Source organism: Thalassophryne amazonica, chromosome 2 (genome assembly GCF_902500255.1).
Source record: "Thalassophryne amazonica chromosome 2, fThaAma1.1, whole genome shotgun sequence".
In the NCBI taxonomy this organism is placed as follows: domain Eukaryota; kingdom Metazoa; phylum Chordata; class Actinopteri; order Batrachoidiformes; family Batrachoididae; genus Thalassophryne; species Thalassophryne amazonica.
The window spans coordinates 77,431,821-77,453,534 of NC_047104.1; the positions used below are offsets into that span (position 1 = coordinate 77,431,821).

The following is a 21,714-nucleotide window of genomic DNA, read 5'->3' on the forward strand; positions in this document are numbered from 1 at the left end:
ATGGGTTCCTTGTCAGCTGATGTTCACCGACTTCATCAGAAAGTTTTATGTGTGTTCAAAACTTTGAGTGGAGACCAGGTGGAGAGATTTGCAAGTGGTTATCAGACTGAGAGATATGTGAGAGGTTATCAGGTGGAGAGATTTGTCTTCTACTTTTCCTGCAGCTTTTGGTTCATTCTGGGCTTCTGCTCCAGGATCAATTCAGTACAAGCAGACATGGAGAGCAGCTCAGCTGTCACCGAAAGCATGCGTTATGTCAGCCAAGTAATCCGTGCCCCGATTAGTGTTATGACGACAACCTGTAACATTAACTAACTAACAAGCTGTCACCATGACAGACAAAATGTGCTAATATTAAATGAATCCTTTTCCACATTTCTGTACTTTGCACATTCAGTTTAGATTTGGTGTGAATATGCCCGTTCCCCCACCCCCACTGCAGTGTGCCTGACAGCACCTGCAAGAAAACATCTCGCGTGGAACATTTTAAAATAAAAATAGGTACATTAAATTCATTGTGGACTCACCACAGTTTTGTTTGTTTTTCCATGAACTGTATAATCCAGAGTTTGACTCACAAATCTCTGTGTGGAGCTCCGGTTGAAAGATGACAAAGTGAGTTTTCTGAACTGGACAACAGTCATATGATTATGTCATATGGAAAAGTGCTGAATGCCAGTTTTTGTCACAAAACAAACAGGCACATATTCACTGCAATATAAATACATTAGCAGTACTGCTGTGAGGCTTTTCAGCCCACAGCAGCATTTTCCTTGTGTTAAAAGAAATGATTCATAGCTCTGTTTAATGTCCACATGCTTCTGCATCATAACTGTTTTCTTGTTATCTTGCTCAATTCAGTCTCTGTACTTGCATATAGCTGGAGCGATTGATCAGAAAAGCTCCATCACCCTCCACCTCATCACCATTTTAAAGTGCTGAATCAGATTATTCGATGCAGAAAAATGGTGACTGGTGCCAAAAGTGTTCGACATTTTTCAAAAACAACGGACATCACCAGTCTACAAAGATGGTCTGGCAGCCAGTTGTGGACTTGATGTCCAAAAGAGGATGGTAATGAGACCGCTCCAAATGAAAATGAATGAACATGCCCAGAGACAAATTCAGAATCAGTTTGTGACTTGTGGTCTTGACAGTATGGTGAACATTTCAACATGGGGGGCAGAGTCCCTTTATTCAGAGAGAAGCGACATGACGAGCCGAAACAACATACAGTAGTGTTCAGAATAATAGTAGTGCTATGTGACTAAAAAGATTAATCCAGGTTTTGAGTATATTTCTTATTGTTACATGGGAAACAAGGTACCAGTAGATTCAGTAGATTCTCACACATCCAACAAGACCAAGCATTCAAGATATGCACACTCTTAAGGCTATGAAATTGGGCTGTTAGTAAAAAAAAAAAGTAGAAAAGGGGGTGTTCACAATAATAGTAGTGTGGCATTCAGTCAGTGAGTTTGTCAATTTTGTGGAACAAACAGGTGTGAATCAGGTGTCTGAGCCTGAGGGAGCCTGATGTACAAGCCTGAGGGAAATGGGACGTTCAAGACATTGTTCAGAAGAACAGCGTAGTTTGATTAAAAAGTTGATTGGAGAGGGGAAAACTTATACGCAGGTGCAAAAACGTATAGGCTGTTCATCTACAATGATCTCCAATGCGTTGAAATGGACAAAAAAAATGGAAAACCACCATCAAAATGGATAGAAGAATAACCAGAATGGCAAAGGCTCACCCACTGATCAGCTCCAGGATGATCAAAGACAGTCTGGAGTTACCTGTAAGTGCTGTGACAGTTAGAAGATGCCTGAGTGAAGCTAATTTATTTGCAAGAATCCCCCACAGAGACCCTCTGTTAAATAAAAGACGTGCAGAAGAGGTTATAATTTGCCAAAGAACACATCAACTGACCTAAAGAGAAATGGAGGAATATTTTGTGGACTGATGAGAGTAAAACTGTTCTTTCTGGGTCCAAGAACCACAGACAGTTTCTGAGATGACCTCAAAACTCTGAATTCAAGCCACAGTTCACAGTGAAGACAGTGAAGCATGGTGGTGCAAGCATCATGATATGGGCATGTTTCTCCTTCTATGGTGTTGGGCCTATATATCGCATACCAGGTATCATGGATCAGTTTGGATATGTCAAAATACTTGAAGAGGTCATGTTGCCTTATGCTGAAGAGGAGTTTGAAAATAAAAGTTTTGAGTTTGTAGCGTCAATAGCAGATGCTAATATTATTGTGAACACCCCCTTTTCTACTTTTCTTTACTAATAGCCCAATTTCATAGCCTTAAGAGTGTGCATATCATGAATGCTTGGTCTTGTTGGATTTGTGAGAATCTACTGAATCTACTGGTACCTTGTGTCCCATGTAACAATAAGAAATATACTCAAAACCTGGATTAATCATTTTAGTCACATAGCAATACTATTATTCTGAACACTACTGTATATACAACCCCTGGCAAAAATTATGGAATCACCGGCCTCGAATAGTGTTCATTCAGTTGTTTAATTTTGTAGAAAAAAGCAGATCACAGACATGACACAAAACTAAAGTCATTTCAAATGGCAACTTTCTCGCTTTAAGAAACACTATAAGAAATCAAGAAAAAAAATTGTGGCAGTCAGTAACGGTTACTTTTTAGACCAAGCAGAGGGAAAAAAAAATATGGACTCACTCAATTCTGAGGAATAAATTATGGAATCACCCTGTAAATTTTCATCCCCAAAACATACATACAGAAAAGCTAAACGAAAGCCATCATTAACACCTAAACAGAAAAAAACAAGGTTACAATGGGCTAAGGAAAAGCAATCGTGGACTGTGGATGACTGGATGAAAGTCATATTCAGAGATGAATCTCGAATCTGCATTGGGCAAGGTGATGATGCTGGAACTTTTGTTTGGTGCCGTTCCAATGAGATTTATAAAGATGACTGCCTGAAGAGAACATGTAAATTTCCACAGTCATTGATGATATGGGGCTGCATGTCAGGTAAAGGCACTGGGGAGATGGCTGTCATTACATCATCAATAAATGCACAAGTTTACGTTGATATTTTGGACACTTTTCTTATCCCATCAACTGAAAGGATGTTCGGGGTTTGATGAAATCATTTTTCAAGATGATAATGCATCTTGCCATAGAGCAAAAACTGTGAAAACATTCCTTGCAAAAAGACACATAGGGTCAATGTCATGGCCTGCAAATAGCCCGGATCTTAATCCAATTGAAAATCTTTGGTGGAAGTTGAAGAAAATGGTCCATGACAAGGCTCCAACCTGCAAAGCTGATCTGGCAACAGCAATCAGAGAAAGTTGGAGCCACATTGATGAAGAGTACTGTTGTCACTCATTAAGTCCATGCGTCAGAGACTGCAAGCTGTTATAAAAGCCAGAGGTGGTGCAACAAAATACTAGTGATGTGTTGGAGCGTTCTTTTGTTTTTCATGATTCCATAATTTTTTCCTCAGAACTGAGTGATTCCATATTTTTTTCCCTCTGCTTGGTCTAAAAAAGTAACCGTTACTGACTGCCACAATTTTTTTTTCCTGATTTCTTATAGTGTTTCTTAAAGCCAGAAAGTTGCCATTTGAAATGACTTTAGTTTTGTGTCATGTCTGTGATCTGCTTTTTTTCTACAAAATTAAACAACTGAATGAACATCCTCCGAGGCCGGTGATTCCATAATTTTTGCCAGGGGTTGTATAAAGCAATGCCAAAATACCCTCAGCCGTACGAGCCTTGTGTTCTTTATAATTTGCAGTTGTTCAATTAATTATTAAGATCCTGTTGTCTTACATACAATTTGTACATGGTCAATGAAGCCCCTCTATTAATCATCCATCCAACCCATTCTCTTCCGCTTTATTCGGAGTCGGGTCGCGGAGGCCGCAGCTCAAGCAAAGCTGCCCAGACCTCCCGATCCACAATCAATAATATTTACATTTCAACAGCGTCTGCAGGAGGCTTTGTGTGTGCGTGTACATAAGCTTTTGACAAAAGCGGAAGTTATGCAAATCAAGAAATATTTATAGATCAATCGCCATACATTTGCTGGTATTAATGGGACAAATTTAATGCCATAGGAAGTTAGCTTTGAGTTAGCAGACGTTAGCGGGCATGCTAACACTGCAAAATGTGTTATCAGGTTACAAAAAGAGCGTTTTCAGTTTTAGAAGTGTTCATTTCTCGCTATCCTTTACATAATATATGACAAAAAGGATATATTTACACACAGACAAAAGAGTTTTGCAGCTAGCTACCAGCCTGTGACGTCACCACACTAACGTCGGTGAAATAAGTTCAGAGGCGTTATTAGGTTCCAAAAATGGCGGTTTTAGTTTTAGAAGTGTTTATTTCTTGCTAGCTTTTACATAACATATGAGAGACATGCATATAAACGCAAAGCAAAGCGGTTTTGAAGAGAGCAGCCACTGATGTCACAGTGTAGCTCTACTCTGATTGGCTGTCATCCCCGCCACTCAAAAACAAGCAGAACAGATTAAACAAAATGTGACTTTTTAACCTCTTACAATACCTCTTATAATAGATCAAGGTTAGCCATCTTTGAACTTGTCCACAGTCTGTGTCCCAAGAATATTCCCTGTGAATTTGAAGACTGGCAGTAAGAGAACTGGACTTATGCTGAACACAGACAGAAGGAATGCCACCAGGTCTTCGCAATACCCGATGGCCATATGTTGGCCTCTGGTAAAAACAGTCACGTGACTCGTGGTGCCATCTTGGAGCCAAAATAGTATTCGCTGTTAATTTGTCTGCATGTAAATCCAGCTACTGTATTTATTTATTCACTGAAAATGCGGGTTGTTGTGCATTTGGATGCAAAAATAGACGCAACAAGAGCTTCAAGATGTACAGATTCCCTTCAGATCCAAACAGAAAGAAAAATTTGGGAAAATAAGTCAGCCGTGTGGGACGGAAGCGACTTCATCATCACATATTCACAGTCACCAGACAAAAAAGACCCAATGCTTTTGTATTATTTTCCATGTAATACACACCGTATATAACGGGTGATGATGATGACAACATACAGTATCCTGTCGTTTAACTTACTCAGAAGGTGAACCGTTACTCTGGCTGTGATGCTTCTCCACAGAAGTCTTGCCGGTGGACAAGGAGGGTTGGTCCTCACCGTCTGACGATGTCTCCGCCACACTTTTTGAAATGATGAATCACGAACAAAACAGTTTTAGTGAAAGAAAGAAGTCACTCGACAATGCAGGACCAAAAGCAGCAAAAACAAACAAACAAAAAAAACTGGGGATACAAAATGCAAAAAATGCACTATGCACAATTTCTCCAATCATAGCTACAGAAGCCTGAAACTTCTTATGGGTTGTCTGGGTGTCTTGGGCGCCTTTCCTCACTCTTCTCTGTCTTGCACAGTCACTCAGTTTTTGAGAACCGTCTACTCCACACAGATTATCACAGAGTGCCATGCTGTTTGCATTTCTTCATAATTGATAAAGTTTCAAGACATATTCAGTGACTTGGAAATGTTCATGTATCCATCCCTGACTTGTCTGAAGAAAACTGCCAATTACACTGATTATTTACAGGTATTATAGTAAAGGGGCTGATTACTTATGCAACCCATCATCTTGGCTTTTATATTTTTAATTAATTTATATCAAGTTGTAGAGATTTACTTTCAGTTTGAGTCTAACGCCGTGTTCACACCGGGCGCCACCCGAGCGATGGCAGCGACAGGTTGCCATGTAATCCCGATGGAAGGACGCACTGTGGTGCCACAAAAGTTCAAGCCAAGCAATGCGACGCGATGGACGCGATTTAAGCGATTTTGAGCGATTGACACGTTTGTGGAGCGATATCGCATCGCGTTGCCCTCCTCCCCAAGTTGAAAAATCTGAACTTTTTCGTCTTGTCGCATCGCGAGACCAATCAGGGACTGGATATGTAGTGACGTGGAGATGTCTGGAGTTATATTTGATGTGGACATGTCCTGTCTCAACAGCCAGCCTGTGAGCAGGACTTATGTCGCTTTTGTCCTTTATTTAACACAATTATGACAGAGTTTGAGGGGAGAGCAAGCAGCAGCCTGTTTTTTATTTTTCATGTGCGCACACGAACGAATCATCCATGAAGATAATTTTATTAACTACTACACAGATGTATAATAAAACAAATGGTGACTGGTTTATAACAATTATGACAAAGTTTGAGGGGAGAGCAAGCAGCAGCACATCAGCAGTGGCTGTTTTTTTTTTTCACGTGCGCACGCGAACGAATCGTCCATGAAGATATTTTATTTATTAACTACACAGATGTATATAAAACAATGGCAAATGGGTTTATAACACAATTATGACAGAGTTGGAGGGGAGAGCGAGCAGCAGCACAGCAGCAGCTGTTTTTTTTTCCACGTGCGCGCGCGAACGAATTGTTCATGCGCGACTGAATCATCCGTGAAAATAATTTTATTTATTAAACTACACAGATGTATAATAAAACAAATGGTGACTGTTTATAAACACATTACGACAGAGTTTGAGGGGAGAGCGAGCCAGCAGCACCACAGCAGCAGCCAGTTTTTTTTTTTTTTAATAGTTCATATGTGCACGTGCGAACGGGACAGGAGGTCCTCAAACTGGGTCCTGGAGAGGCGGAAGAACCGCTGAAAGTGGCCGTCATCCGAACGCAGCTCCTGCAGCAAATAATTAACTCTCCGAATTGGGAACATCTCATGCAGATGTTGTAAACCCAGGGATGGCGCCATTGGCGACATTGTCAAATAGAGCACAGCAACTGCTCCGTGTGATCAAGGTCCTGCATGTTGACTTGACGGCGAGAATGGAAGCTCCTCCTATTTGATGACGCATTGGGGTGAATTTTCGCAGCGAAAGCAGAGCGACACACCGGGCGATGGCGGCGCGTACATCAACAGGCGAGGCATGCGAATTTGTGATGTTGCGTGGCGTCTGGTGTGAACGCGGCGTAAGGTCGATAATTTAGACATTTTACATTGAGAAGCCTGATTTACTTTTTGTATTTGAAATGCGTAACAAATTAAAATTTGTGAAACAAATTCAAATGCATGAAATACCAGGGGTATGAATACTTTGCAAGCCATTGTAATTATACCCAAGTCCACGTGAGAAACAAATAACAGACTATGAACAATAGCCTTTGCTTGGATGCCCAGAGAAAGTTAACTAGACCAGTGGCTGCTGACAAACCAAAGACTTCTTGCTTAAATTACAACATTTCAACATGATGACCCACTGTTATCATGTCACCAGGATGTTTGCAGCATGTTATTTGACTCTCAAATTTGAACAATTTCCCAATCGCCTCATGTGACCAGCAAAGGCCATCAAAACACCTCATAATGTACCCAGATGAGACAGTGGTCAATTCCAGGTCTCACTGACTTCCACAGGCAACATGCTATTCATTCTCATTCATTTTCTGCTGCTTATTCAGGTCCAGCTTGTGGCAACACCTGACTAAGCAGCTTAGCAACTCCAAATAATGATGAAGGAGCATGTCCACAGAGACTAATTCAAAGTCAGAGTTTGTGACTTGTGATTTTACCAGTGTGGTAAACATTTCAAAATCACAAAAACACCAAATGCAGCCATTTATGACATCATACTGTCATTCTGACAGGAGAGTTCCTGTCATTTAACTTACTTGTGAGGTGAACTGTTACTCTGGTTGTGATGCTTCTCCACAGAGGTTCTGACAGTGGGTAAGGAGGGCTCCGCTTCAGTAGCTGATGATGCCTTAGCCACACTTTGTGAAATGATAAATTGCAAACAAAGCTGTTTTAAGCGCCAAATAGTCACAGAACAATACAGGACCAAAAGCAAATTCATTTACAAACAAACTGAACAGGAAGACAACTGTGTCTACAAAAATGATGCTTTGGTTGGTATATATGTTTTATCACATTAGCTTAAAAAAAGTTAAAATTGGAGAAGTTAGTACAGTAGTGTTCAGAATAATAGTAGCGCTATATGACTAAAAAGATTAATCCAGGTTTTGAGTATTTTTTCTTATTGTTACATGGGAAACAAGGTACCAGTAGATTCAGTAGATTCTCACAAATCCAACAAGACCAAGCATTCATGATATGCACACTCTTAAGGCTATGAAATTGGGCTATTAGTACAAAAAAAGTAGAAAAGGGGGTGTTCACAATAATAGTAGCATCTGCTGTTGACGCTACGAACTCAAAACTATTATGTTCAAACTGCTTTTTTAGCAATCAAATTTCAATTTCAATTTATTTTCCTTTATATAGCGCCAAATCACAACAGAGTTGCCTCAAGGCGCTTCCACACAGGTAAGGTCTAACCTTACCAACCCCCAGAGCAACAGTGGTAAGGAAAACTCCCTCTGAGGAAGAAACCTCAAGCAGACCAGACTCAAAGGGGTGACCCTCTGCTTGGGCCATGCTACAAACATAAATTAGAGAAATAATTCACAGAACAATTCCACGGACGAATATACAAGAATTGCTTTTGGTGCACAGGACAGGAAGATCGCCAACACAAATACAACTCCCATCTCTGGATGGAGCTGCACCTTAAACAGAGAAAAAACAGAATCAGGCATCAGAAAGACAAAAAATATTGTATAATTTGCCAGCATTAATCAACAAGAAAAACAGAAGAAAATACAAAGGTGATCGCCAGCCGCTAGCCCTAAGCTTCACTAAAAGACCTAGAATTTAGGTGAAGTTGAGGCCGCGGCCCACTTCAATTACTAATAACATGAATTAAAAGACTAAACAGCCGAGGCTGAGTATTAACTGGTCAAATTGATGCCGATGTCTCACTGGATCAAGAACCATCATTTCAGTCTTTTCAGAGTTTAAAAGTAGGAAGTTTCTAGACATCTAACTTCTCACTGATGCAAGGCAATCTTCTAAGGATTTTATGTGAACGAGATTACCAGCAGTTATCGGCAAATATAACTGAGTATCATCTGCATAGCAGTGAAAGGTAATCCCAAAATGCCGCAATAATGTGCCCAAGGGGTGCTATATAAAGGGAGAAAAGCAGGGGGCACCTAGACAGACCCCTGAGGAACCCCAAATTTCATGTCACTAAGGTTAGAGGTAGTGTTACTGTACAAAACACAGTGAGAACGACTGGTCAAGTATACGTCAGCCATGCAAGGGCACTCCCAGTAATCCCAAAATGATTTTCCAGCCTATCAAGTAGAATATGATGATCCACTGTATCAAATGCAACACTGAGATCTAACAGCAACAGAACCGTAGTAGAGTCCGAATCCATTGTATGCAGAAGATCATTCACCACTTTAGTGAGAGCCGTTTCTGTTGAATGATATTTTCTAAAAGCAGACTGCAGCGGCTCAAAGAGATTATTCTCAGTAAGATAGTCTACAAGCTGCCGTGACACCACTTTTTCCAGAATGTTAGAGCAAAATGATAGATTTGATATCTGCCGATAGTTTTTCAATACACTAGGGCCAGGATTAGGTTTCTTAAGTAATGGATTAATCACTGCATATTTGAAACGTTTAGGAACAGATCCAGAAGTTAAAGAAAGATTAATAATTTCCAGCACAATCGGCCCAAGAGTGGGCCACAGGTCCTTAAACAGTTTTGTTGGTATAGGATCAAATAAACAGGTTGTGCTTTTTGTTGACGTTACGAGTTTCGTCAGCGTGTCTAGAGAGATACCATCAAAATTCTGTAAATCTAGGTAATACCTCAGTAGTGGCGCCCACCTCAATAGCAGGATGTAGTGGCTGAAAATTCCAGATAATCTGTGTCGTTACATTTAAGATGCGTGGAATGTAATAAACGCAGACACAATAACAATGTCTATAAACCCAGAGAATATTCACGAGAGTTTTAGGCACTAGAGTTTAATGCTGTTGTCTGTAGAGCCTGATCAGAGTGTTTCAAATGCATTTCTCATGTCGTGAACGTACTGAGATTACCCTATCCTACCCATAATGCACTGCTGGGCACATTATATCCACACTAAAACCTTAAAAATTAGCACATTACTTTAAAACTAAAATATATATCCAAAACACTCCTCAGGACACTTTCCCCAAAGCGTTTGCAGGCCGTAATTGGCCAACACGGGGCCTACATTGAACATGCTGTCTAAGAGACTGACAAAATGCAGGGCCAATATTGACATTGGTATGAAAAACTTCAACCTTTCAGCTTTCTATCCAGCCATAAATTTATTTCCTAGACATATGCTTTGACCATTTTCTTTGGTGATAAAATGTGAAGCTAATTTATTTGCAAGAATCCCCCGCAAAGTCCCTCTGTTAAATAAAAGACGTGCAGAAGAGGTTACAATTTGCCAAAGAACACATCAACTGGCCTAAAGAGAAATGGAGGAATATTTTGTGGACTGATGAGAGTAAAATTGTTCTTTTTGAGTCCAAGGGCCGCAGACAGTTTGTGAGACGACCCCGAAACTCTGAATTCAAGCCACAGTTCACAGTGAAGACAGTGAACCATGGTGGTGCAAGCATCATGATATGGGCATGTTTCTCCTACTATGGTGTTGGGCCTATTATCGAATGCCAGGTATCGTGGATCAGTTTGGATATGTCAAAATACTTGAAGAGGTCATGTTGCCATATGCTGAAGAGGACATGCCCTTGAAATGGGTGTTTCAACAAGACAACGACCCCAAACACACTAGTAAACAAGCAAAATCTTGGTTCCAAACCAACAAAATTAATGCCTCACAGATGTGAAGAAATCATGAAAAACTGTGGTTATACAACTAAATACTAGTTTAGTGATTCACAGGATTGCTAAAAAAGCAGTTTGAACATAATAGTTTTGAGTTTGTAGCATCAACAGCAGATGCTACTATTATTGTGAACACCCCATTTCTACTTTTTTTTTTTTTACTAACAGCCCAATTTCATAGCCTTAAGAGTGTGCATATCATGAAAGCTTGGTCTTATTGGATTTGTGAGAATCTACTGAATCTACTGGTACCTTGTTTCCCATGTAACAATAAGAAATATACTCAAAACCTGGATTAATCTTTTTAGTCACATAGCACTACTATTATTCTGAACACTACTGTATATAACGTGACATTGGCGCACGTTTAGGCATGTTTTTTGGTCCAAACCTTCAGCCCCCCCCCACTTGGTCTATTTAAAGTGTGGGTTTTCAATTCACAGCAGCATTTAAGATGTTGGCACATTTTATAAATGCAGTCCAAAAATAGATGCTCTAGTACAGTCTGGCTGGTGTGTGCCGTGCGCCAGGCTGCTGTCCACCTGTGTTCCAGAGTCATTAACTGCACCAGACCAGCTAGAACCAAAACTCGGGTTCCTGGGGAGCCGCCTCTGTACTTCCTCTCGCTGGCTTTATTTCTTTTGACACCGTGATCCCACTTTTAACTTTGTGTTGATCCATTTAGGTCTGCAAAATCACTCTTTGCGCACGCTGCCGTTGTGCATTCTTGTACAGCCGCCTCTGCGCTCCTTCTCACTGGCTTCCTTCCCATCCATGGTTCAATGGTTTTATTTCTTCTGTGGCTTAAGACACCGTCATTTTCACAGTGTGATCCCACTTTTAACTTTGTGTTTGTCCGTTTATGTCTGCAAAATCACTCTTTTGCACGCACTGCCATTCTGCCTCATTGCTCGTTTTGAGCATGCATTGAGTCAGTGCGCACACACAGCGGAGCTCCTGATCCATTAACAGATATTAAATCTATTATAGACATACTTTTACGTTGATTATATAGAATGAATGAACATCCAACTGTTTTACCAAGCTATTAAAATAAAAACATTACAAATTACCTTTTAGCTGCTTCAAATCCGTTCTCCACTTCATGGAATAAGAGAGAGAGGAGGAGGAAAAAAGCAGGTGGAATTGTGTGCGCAAGAAGGCTGACCCAAAAATAGTTTCTCCCGGTCCTCGCAGCTGGTAGGCGCTCGGATAACAGGCTTTTACAGCCTTGTCCGCACCACACACATGCCTCTGTAATCCTCATTTGTCCTCGTAACTCGTTTACAAACTGCCCCACGTGTTGGGAAAGTGTAAGTACACGGACCCACAACAGGGGGCGCAAATGAACGGACAATGGAATAGGTCAAATAACAACACTTTACTGTTGCGAACGTGCACAACAAATACAACAAATTACAACAATGGACAAAATTCAATTCACAATGGTGTCGTGTGGGCAGGCTCGAAGATAGGAGACGCCTCTCCAAAGTAGAACCGGAACCATACGGTTTCCTCCGCCACAGAACCCCGGGAATACTGGAGCCGGCAAGTTCCGAACGCCCAGGTGGCCACTGCCTCCGCGTGTCGGGACCTGGTACTGCTGGCGAGGAACAAGAACACAATTACACGTGGGCGCGTCTACACCCAGCAACCTGCACGGCAGGGAAGCTACCTCCACCTCTCGTTGGAGAAAAAAAGTCTGCAATCACTCACAAAAATCACAAAGGTTACTGTCAAGCAGTCAGCTGAGATTATTACCTTCCAGGTAGAACGATATCTCGGCAAAGAGGTGGAGACGTCGTCCTGCTGATATACCCCTAGCCGATCAGATGATTGGTAACCGCTGTTGCCGGTGATGTGTGACAGCTGTCACCCTGGCTGCTCCTGTGAGGCGGCTGCGCCCTCTGGTGCCTGGAGCCCGCACTCCAGACAAGGCCCCTCTGGTGGTGGCCAGCAGTACCTCCTCTTCTGGCGGCCCACACAACACCACGCTGTTGTTGCTAAATTCTGAACATCTTGAAATTAGCGCCACACTCAGAGATGACGCCTCGTTACTGAAGATAATGCCTCTAAGAGTCCTCTCAGAGGCCACCATTCTCCCACGATAGTGAATAAATCCTCTCTCTCTCTCTCTGCATCTCCTCTCTCTCTCTCTCTCTCTCTATCGCTTCTCCCTCTCTCTCCTCTCAAAAAAAAAAAAAAAACATGCTACATGGCTCATTATTCATCCATTATTTGGTGGACCCAGGGTTGAGTGTTTGTCTCCTCTGTAAACCTGACCCTCACTTTCAAAGAAAAGCTCCAAAGATCATTATTGGACGAAACCACATTCCTTTCGCTCTGTCAGCGATCAGATTTTCTGCTTCATTCTAAATATGTACGTCACACGTTGAGAATTGCAGAGTGGAGACGTTTCCAGAAATGCAGCTGTTAACTCACTCTGGGAGAACAATAAAAAAAAAAAAAAAACATCAGAGACCACTATTATGATCACATGTGCGCGGAGAGACTTACAATCATGAATACTTTGATGTTGTGTTGCCAACTGGGGATGGTAAAAAACATGCAACATGTCCTTTAAGGTTCAGTTATTAACCTATAAAATTATTCATGGACTAGCACTTTCCTATTTAGCTGAACTAATTAAATCCTATGTACCAGTTCGGCTCTGTGTTCTCAGGGTGCAGGACAACTGTGTGTCCCTAGGGTGAATAAAAAGTCTGCGGGCCACAGAGCCTTCTCTCATCATGCACTGGATGTGGAATGATCTCCCTATGGAGATAAAACAATCAGATACTGTAGAGACATTCAAGTCCAGGACTTAAGGTGCATTATTCTCCCTCTCATATGGCTAGCATACTGGCATAGTATGGAACTATGCTTCCTGTCCTTTTAAATTTGTTGTATTAGTAATGGAACAGGGTCTCAGACTCAACTTTATTTAAATTCTGGGTCGGTTAGTGAAGCCTTGGGCAAATGGCTGGCGATCACCTTAGTATTTTCTCTGCTTTCCTGTCGACTTGCTGCTGATGAATTTTACCTTAGGTGTGGTTTTTTCGGCCGACTGATTCTGGCTCTTTTCTTTCTCTCTGTCGAGGCACAGTTGGCATTGCAACGGGATTGGCGTCTGTGGACAATGGGATGCTGGACTGACCGAGAGATGACATGCCTGAAACTGATGCAGCATATGTTGCTGCATGCTGCCACCACCATGCTTCACTGTAGGGATGGTGCCTGGTTTCCTCCAACCATGACACCTGGAATTCACACCAAAGAGTTTCAATGTTTGTCTCATCAGACCAGAGAATTTTGGTTCTCATGGTCTGAGAGTCCTTCAGGTGCTTTATGGCAACCCCAGGCAAGATGCCATGTGCTTTTACTAAGAAGTGGATTCCATCTGGCCACTCTACCATACAGGCTTGATTGGTGGATTGCTGCAGAGATAGTTGTCCTTCTGGAAGATTCTACTCTCTCCATAGAGGAATGCTAAAGCTCTGACAGACTGACCATCGGGTTCTTGGTCACCTCTCTAAGGCCCTTCTTCCCTGATCGCATCAGTTTAGACGGGCGGCCAACTCTAAGGAGAGTCCTCAGTCCACAGTGCTCATTGGGACCTTCAAAGCAGCACAAATATTCTGTACCTTTCACCAGATTTGTGCCTCGGGACAATCCTGTCTCAGAGGTCCGCAGAACTATTTCTTTGACTTCATGCTTGGTTTTGCTCTGACATGCACTGTCAACTGTGGGACCTTATATGGTAGGTAGGTGTGTGTCTTTCCAAATCGTGTCCAATCAACAGAATGTACCCCAGGTGGACTCCACTTAAGCTGCAGAAACATCTCAAGGATGATCAGTGGAAACAGCGTGCATCTGACCTCAATTTTGAGCTTCATGACAAAGGTTGTGAATACTTACGTACATTATGGGTTTCTAGTTTTATTTTTAATAAATTAGCAAAAATCTGGAAAAAACTTTTTCCATTGTCATTATGGGGTGTTGTGTGCAGAAAGTTGAGGAAAAAAAAATGAATTTAAATAAACTGAATTTAAATAAATTGAATTGAAATTGCAGTATTGCTCCTTAGTCTCCATGTTCACTCTGGCTTTTGACAATCGGTTTTCTTGTGTCACCAGCATTCCTGTCACCACCACAGCAGCCGCCTGGTTCATTTACTTCCTACCATTTGGTCTGGGAATTCACTCCAACATCATTCTGTTCAAGCCGGCGTCTCCCAGCTATAGTGTCTCCTTCGCACATTCATATCATTACCAAATTCCTTTGTTGTACACAATAAATGTTTTTTTATTTCAGAATCCTGCTTCCCTGCATTTTGGGTCCTAACCTTGTTCTCTGGTCCTAAATCATAACAGGCGGCAGTCTGTACATGAAGAAGTCAGTGCATGGCATCAGGTACGGACTACATCATCATTTTAAGACCGGGACAGATGTTGATATTACCAAAGCTGATAAGTTCCAGTTTGGATTGGATTGCCATTTAAACTTCTCGGACTGTTTGGAACCTCTTCAAATCAAATCAAATCAATTTCATTTATATAGCGCCAAATCACAACAAACAGTTGCCCCAAGGTGCTTCATATTGTAAGGCAAAGCCATACAATAATTACGGAAAAAACCCCAACTGTCAAAACGACCCCCTGTGAGCAAGCACTTGGCGACAGTGAGAAGGAAAAACTCCCTTTTAAACAGGAAGAAACCTCCAGCAGAACCAGGCTCAGGGAGGGGCAGTCTTCTGCTGGGACTGGTTGGGGCTGAGGGAGAGAACCAGGAAAAAGACATGCTGTGGAGGGGAGCAGAGATCAGTCACTAATGATTAAATGCAGAGTGGTGCATACAGAGCAAAAAGAGAAGAAACACTCAGTGCATCATGGGAAGCCCCCAGCAGTCTAAGTCTATAGCAGCATAACTAAGGGATGGTTCAGGGTCACCTGATCCAGCCCTAACTATAAGCTTAGCAAAAAGGAAAGTTTTAAGCCTAATCTTAAAAGTAGAGAGGGTGTCTGTCTCCCTGATCCGAATTGGGAGCTGGTTCCAGAGGAGAGGAGCCTGAAAGCTGAAGGCTCTGCCTCCCATTCTACTCTTACAAACCCTAGGAAACTACAATTAAGCCTGCAGTCTGAGAGCGAAGCGCTCTATTGGGGTGATATGGTACTATGAGGTCCTAAGATAAGATGGGACCTGATTATTCAAACCTTATAAGTAAGAAGAAGAATTTTAAATTCTATTCTAGAATTAACAGGAAGCCAATGAAGAGAGGCCAATATGGGTGAGATATGCTCTCTCCTTCTAGTCCCTGTCAGTACTCTAGCTGCAGCATTTGAATTAACTGAAGGCTGTTAGGGAGCTTTTAGGACAACCTGATAATAATGAACTACAATAGTCCAGCCTAGAGGAAAGAAATGCATGAATTAGTTTTTCAGCATCACTCTGAGACAAGACCTTTCTAATTTTAGAGATATTGCGCAAATGCAAAAAAGCAGTCCTACATATTTGTTTAATATGCGCATTCAATGACATATCCTGATCAAAAATGACTCCAAGATTTCTCACAGTATTACTAGAGGTCAGGGTAATGCCATCCAGAGTAAGGATCTGGATAGACACCATGTTCCTAAGATTTGTGGGGCCAAGTACAATAACTTCAGTTTTATCTGTGTTTAAAAGCAGGAAATTAGAGGTCATCCATGTCTTTATGTCTGTAAGGCAATCCTACAGTTTAGCTAATTGGTGTGTGTCCTCTGGCTTCATGGATAGATAAAGCTGAGTATCATCTGCGTAACAATGAAAATTTAAGCAATGCTGTCTAATAATACTGCCTAAGGGAAGCATGTATAAAGTGAATAAAATTGGTCCTAGCACAGAACCTTGTGGAACTCCATAATTAACCTTAGTCTGTGAAGAAGATACCCCATTTACATGAGCAAATTGTAATCTATTAGATAAATATGATTCAAACCACCGCAGCGCGGTGCCTTTAATACCTATGGCATGCTCTAATCTCTAATAAAATTTTATGGTCAACAGTATCAAAAGCAGCACTGAGGTCTAACAGAACAAGCACAGAGATGAGTCCACTGTCTGAGGCCATAAGATCATTTGTAACCTTCACTAATGCTGTTTCTGTATACTATGATGAATTCTAAACCCTGACTGAAACTCTTCAAATAGACCATTCCTCTGCAGATGATCAGTTAGCTGTTTTACAACTACCCTTTCAAGAATTTGTGAGAGAAAAGGAAGGTTGGAGATTGGCCTATAATTAGCTAAGATAGCTGGGTCAAGTGATGGCTTTTTAAGTAATGGATTAATTACTGCCACCTTAAAAGCCTGTGGTACATAGCCAACTAATAAAGACAGATTGATCATATTTAAGATCGAAGCATTAATTAATGGTAGGGCTTCCTTGAGCAGCCTGGTAGGAATGGGGTCTAATAGACATGTTGATGGTTTGGAGGAAGTAACTAATGAAATAACTCAGAACAATCAGAGAGAAAGAGTCTAACCAAATACCGGCATCACTGAAAGCAGCCAAAGAGAACGATATGTCTTTGGGATGGGTTATGAGTAATTTTTTTCTCTAATAGTTAAAATTTTATTAGCAAAGAAAGTCATGAAGTCATTACTAGTTAAAGTTAAAGGAATACTCGGCTCAATAGAGCTCTGACTCTTTGTCAGCCTGGCTACAGTGCTGAAAAGAAACCTGGGGTTGTTCTTATTTTCTTCAATTAGTGATGAGTAGTAAGATGTCCTAGCTTTACGGAGGGCTTTTTTATAGGGCAACAGACTCTTTTTCCAGGCTAAGTGAAGATCTTCTAAATTAGTGAGACACCATTTCCTCTCCAACTTACGGGTAATCTGCTTTAAGCTGCGAGTTTGTGAGTTATACCACGGAGTCAGGCACTTCTGATTTAAGGCTCTCTTTTTCAGAGGAGCTACAGCATCCAAAGTTGTCCTCAATGAGGATATAAAACTATTGACGAGATAATCTATCTCACTCACAGAGTTTAGGTAGCTACTCTGCCCTGTGTTGGTATATGGCATTGGAGAACATAAAGAAGGAATCATATCCTTAAACCTAGTTACAGCGCTTTCTGAAAGACTTCTACTGTAATGAAACTTATTCCCCACTGCTGGGTAGTCCATCAGAGTAAACGTAAATGTTATTAAGAAATTATCAGACAGAAGGGGGTTTTCAGGGAATACTGTTAAGTCTTCAATTTCCATACCATAAGTCAGAACAAGATCTAAGGTATGATTAAAGTGGTGGGTGGACTCATTTACATTTTGAGCAAAGCCAATCGGTCTAACAATAGATTAAATGCAGTGTTGAGGCTGTCATTCTCAGCATCTGTGTGGATGTTAAAATCGCCCACTATAATTATCTTATCTGAGCTAAGCACTAAGTCAGACAAAAGGTCCGAAAATTCACAGAGAAACTCACAGTAACGACCAGGTGGACGATAGATAACAACAAATAAAACTGGTTTTTGGGACTTCCAATTTGGATGGATAAGACTAAGAGACAAGCTTTCAAATGAATTAAAGCTCTGTCTGGGTTTTTGATTAATTAACAAGCTGGAGTGGAAGATTGCTGCTAATCCTCCGCCTCGGCCCGTGCTACGAGCGTTCTGGCAGTTAGTGTGACTCGGGGGTGTTGACTCATTTAAACTAACATATTCATCCTGCTGTAACCAGGTTTCTCTAAGGCAGAATAAATCAATATGTTGATCAATTATTATATCATTTACTACAGGGACTTAGAAGAGAGAGATCTAATGTTTAATAGACACATTTAACTGTTTTAGTCTGTGGTGCAGTTGAAGGTGCTATATTATTTTTTCTTTTTGAATTTTTATGCTTAAATAGATTTTTGCTGGTTATTGGTGGTCTGGGAGCAGGCACCGTCTCTACGGGGATGGGGTAATGAGGAGATTGCAGGGGGAGAGAAGCTGCAGAGAGGTGTGTAAGACTACAACTCTGCTTCCTGGTCCCAACCCTGGATAGTCACGGTTTGGAGGATTTAAGAAAATTGGCCAGATTTCTAGAAATGAGAGCTGCTCCATCCAAAGTGGGATGGATGCCATCTCTCCTAACAAGACCAGGTTTTCCCCAGAAGCTTTGCCAATTATCAATGAAGCCCACCTCATTTTTGGACACCACTCAGACAGCCAGCAATTCAAGGAGAACATGTGGCTAAACATGTCACTCCCGGTCCAATTGGGGAGGGGCCCAGAGAAAACTACAGAGTCCGACATTGTTTTTGCAAAGTTACACACCGATTCAATATTAATTTTAGTGACCTCCGATTGGCGTAACCGGGTGTCATTACTGCCGACGTGAATTACAATCTTACCAAATTTACGCTTAGCCTTAGCCAGCAGTTTCAAATTTCCTTCAATGTCGCCTGCTCTGGCCCCCGGAAGACAATTGACTATGGTTGCTGGTGTCGCTAACTTCACATTTCTCAAAACAGAGTCGCCAATAACCAGAGTTTGATCCTCGGCGGGTGTGTCGCCGAGTGGGGAAAAACAGTTAGAGATGTGGACGGGTTGGCGGTGTACACGGGGCTTCTGTTTAGGACTACGCTTCCTCCTCACAGTCACCCAGTCGGCCTGCTTTCCCGGCTGCTCGGGATCTGCCGGGAGGGAACTAACGGCGGCTAATCTACCTTGGTCCACACCGACTACAGGGGCCTGGCTAGCTGTAGGATTTATAGAACCTCTTGACCTCAAAGGGCCAGTGACACACACCAAACTATAAGTCCCTATTCTCTCGTTTATAAATTATCAAAGGAGAAGGATCTATTTTAGGTGTAATATGAAACAAATAATGCAATGGTAAGAATATTTTATTCACTGAATATCTTTCACCTCATGAATCATTCTTACTATTGCACTCAAACATTCATTATTTGTATTCTAAATTAGGCACATGGTTTGTCATGAAGCTAGAATGGCACACTGAATCTGAATCTGAGGGTTTTCTTTCACCAAAACATTAAATCGAGGCTTGCATCTCATATGTACCTTCTAGCAAATTATAGCTGAACTTTCAGGTCTTCTTTTAATAAAATCCTCCTTTGTACCACTTCATCATGAAGGTGTGTAACTGGGGATACAAAATGCAAAACATGCACTGTGCACAATTTCTCCAATCACAGCCACAGAAGCCTGTAACAACTTCTGGGTTGTCTGGGTGGCTTTCCTCACTCTTCTACTTGAACAGGGATGGTGTTTTTGGGATGGTACTCAGCATTCTTCTTCCTCCAAACACGGCGAGTGGAATTAAGACCAAAAAGTTCTATTTTGGTCTCATGTGACTACATAACTTTCTCCCATGACTCCTCTGGATCATCCAGATGGTCATGGGCAAACTTAAGACGGGCCTGGACGTGTGCTGATTTAAGCAGGGGAACCTTCCGTGCCACGCATGATTTTAACCCATGACGTCTTAGTGTATTACCCACAGTAACCTTGGAAACAGTGGTGCCAGATCTCTTCAGGTCATTGACCAGCTCCTCCTGTGCAGTTCTGGGCTGATTCCTCACCTTTCTTAGGATCATTGATACACCATGAGGTGGGATCTTGCATGGAGCCCCAGTCCAAGGGAGATTGACAGTCATGTTTAGCTTCTTCCATTTTCTAATAATTGCTCCAACAGTTGATCTTTTCTCACCAAGCTGCTTGACAATTGCCTCAGCCCTTTCCAGCCTTGTGAAGGTCTACAATTTTGTCTCTGGTGTCTTTGGACAGCTCTTTGATCTTAGACATGTTAGTAGTTGGAGTCTTATCGATTGTGTGGGGTGGACAGGTGTCCTTATGCAGCTAACGACCTCAAATAGGTGCTTCTAATTTGGAATAATAAGTGGAGTGGAGGTGGACTTTTTAGAGGCAGACTAACAGGTCTTTGAGGGCCAGAATTTTTGCTGATTGGCAGGTGTTGAAATACTTATTTGCAGCAGTATCATGCAAATAAATTAATTTAAAAAAAAAATCATACACTGTGATTTCCGGATATTTTTTTTTTAATTTTTTATTATGTCTCTCACAGTGGACATGCACTGAAGATGAAAACTTCAGACCCCTCCATGATTTCTAAGTGGGAGAACTTGCAAAATTGCAGGGTGTTCAAATACTTATTTTCCTCACTGTATTCAGTGACTTGGAAATGTTCATGTATCCATCCCTTGACTTGTTTGAAGAAAAGTGGCACTCTTGCTGATTATTTACAGGTATTGTACCAAAGGGGCTGATTACTTATGCAACTCATCATCTTGGCTTTTAAATTTTTATGGCCCGCACGGCGCTTGTGCCTTGAGGCGGGCATATAGCATCCGGGTTGTCCGTCCATCCTTCCGTCAGTTCGTCTGTCCGTCCGCAATTCATTCGGCGCAACGTAGCTTGGCACCTATCGCTCGCAAAAACTTCATATTTGGTGGGTACATGCCTTGCAGGAGTATTTTGCATGGGTTTGAAGGCCAGTGACTTTGACCTACTTTTGAAGGTCACCAGTGATCACAACTGTCAAATCCTTCGCCGCAACATAGCTCGGCACCTATTACTCGCAGAAACTTCATATTTGGTGGGTACATGCCTTGGAGAAGTACTTCGCATGGGTTTGAAGGCCAGTGACCTTGACTTACTTTTGAAGGTCACCAGTGGTCACAACTGTCAAATCCTTTGCCACAACGTAGCTCGGCACCTATTGCTCGCAGAAACTTAATATTTGGTGGGTACATGCCTTGGAGGAGTACTTTGCATAGATTCGAAGACCTGTGACCTTGACCTACTTTTCAAAGTCCTGTGACCTTGACCTACTTTTCAAGGTCACCAGTGGTCACAACTGTCAAATCCTTCGCCACAACGTAGCTCGGCACCTACTGCTCGCAGAAACTTCATATTTGGTGGATACATGGCTTG

At 41.7% G+C, this 21,714-nt stretch overlaps 1 protein-coding gene across 1 annotated transcript in view; it reads right to left on the minus strand.

The window, feature by feature from the left end:
- Window positions 1-21,714, minus strand: part of terfa (telomeric repeat binding factor a) — a 124,821-nt gene that overhangs the window by 57,247 nt on the left and 45,860 nt on the right. The window lies entirely within an intron of this gene.